We start from the raw sequence: 1,812 nt of genomic DNA, 5'->3' as shown, positions 1-1,812 counted from the left end.
TAATCTATATTGTAATTTCTTTTTATTATATTTCCCGATTATTTTACTTTTCCTATATATTGTTATTTAATTTATTCAATAATTTTTAATATTATTTATTATGTATTATTATAATTGATAATTCTTTCAAGAAGAATAATTTATTCAATTTTTTATATTTATTAATTTTTTGTATCTATCATATTGTTAAATTTATTCATGAAATAGATATTATCGATTTCTAAAATAAAATTTGAGCTTGGTTATTGATTTATTTTAATACAATTACATTAAAACATTTTCAAAAAAAATTTTATATATTTATTTTAAAGATTTTATTATTTTTTCTGTTACGTAGGTTATTAATTTACTATAAGACGAGAAAAAGAAATTTCAATTATTTCAATAATCGTTCAACACGATGATTAATCAGATAAACAATAACATTTGATTTTTTATATGAAAAATATATATTTATAATAATATATATATAAAATATATAAATAATATAAATAATATATATAAAAAAATATTATACGAAAAATATATACATTTTTATTTTCTTTATTATTATTTTTTACTGTAATAATATTTATTTATAATTAAAAATATTATTCACGAAAAAGTTAAATGAAATTAAAATCATATTTAAATATTAAAGAATAAATATGAAGAAATAGAAAGAATAAAAAAACCAATTCGAGTTACTATTACTTTTATCACGGTTTATATTATATCGACTTATTTGATTCATCAAACGGATGATATTCGTTGACCAGCAGAGAGTTACTACAGCGGTATTATAACCGAATGCACGATGTCCACAACGATCACAGGAAGGAGCTAGAAGTCGTTATAAGACCACCGGAACTGGATTACCAAGCACGCGTGTCTCAATGACACTCGGGAAGAAATTGGAAGTCATTTTAGAACCACTGAAGCCGACTTACAGAAAACCGCATTCAATGTACAGAACTTATCTCAGATCAATAAATATCCAAAGATACTAATCGATAAGAGCGGACTGGCCATCGGAAATAAAGTATCAGTTCGATGATTCTTGCAATTATTGCGTGACGATTGATGAATAGTGAATTGAATTAGATTTAAAAAATAATTACTAAAAGAAAAAATTAACTAGCTATATAAAATCAATTAAGAAATATAAAAAAAATTATTAATCGAATAATTAATCGAAAATTAAGAGATATAGAGAATTTTATATTTCAATCGAAATTAGAGGGGGTGTTTTTGTACGAAATGCTCGCAATAAACTTAATCTATGTATCTTATAATCTTAACTTAATTTAAAATTAAGACGCATGCATCCCATGATGATCCCACGATGATCCAGCGACGATCCCACGATGCTCCCGATTTTAATAAAGTGGTACCTGCAGTCCAATCTAAATGATCAAAATATCCAAAGGAAAATTGGCACAATTTTCTAGATTGGACTGCAGGTACTGCATAGTTCTTAGTTTTAGTATCAATTTTTAAAAATTTATCTTTCTAAAATTTTCCAAAGAGTAATCTATGAAAATCGATATCAATTACTACTCCTTGTCTCACCATGAGAAGGTGACTATGCATCGAGATTCATCTAACGCTAAAAAATTAAATATATCAACAGTTAAATATATTAAGAACACATAAATAAAGTACGAGACAAAATTAATAATTAATATATCACTTATTATATAAATTAATAATTATATATTATTATATTAATAGGTGAATTAGAAAAATATAAAATATATAAATAATTGATAATTTAAATGAATTATAATTAATAATTAATGTTAAATAAATTATGAAAAAAACGGAAGAAGA

The 1,812-nt window shown here is 23.1% G+C and overlaps 1 long non-coding RNA gene across 1 annotated transcript in view; it reads left to right on the top strand.

Annotated features, from left to right (window-relative positions):
- LOC116185891 overlaps positions 1–1,812 on the top strand; it is a 23,602-nt gene that overhangs the window by 730 nt on the left and 21,060 nt on the right. The window contains exon 2 of the long non-coding RNA XR_004150787.1: positions 827–828. This is a non-coding gene — a long non-coding RNA (uncharacterized LOC116185891). The remainder of the gene's footprint in view (positions 1–826; positions 829–1,812) is intronic.

This window comes from Apis dorsata, unplaced genomic scaffold, assembly GCF_000469605.1.
Source record: "Apis dorsata unplaced genomic scaffold, Apis dorsata 1.3 scaffold_323, whole genome shotgun sequence".
NCBI classification, from domain to species: Eukaryota; Metazoa; Arthropoda; class Insecta; order Hymenoptera; family Apidae; genus Apis; species Apis dorsata.
The sequence above is the reverse complement of the archived record's forward strand: the minus strand, read 5'-3'. Positions and strand labels throughout refer to the sequence as shown.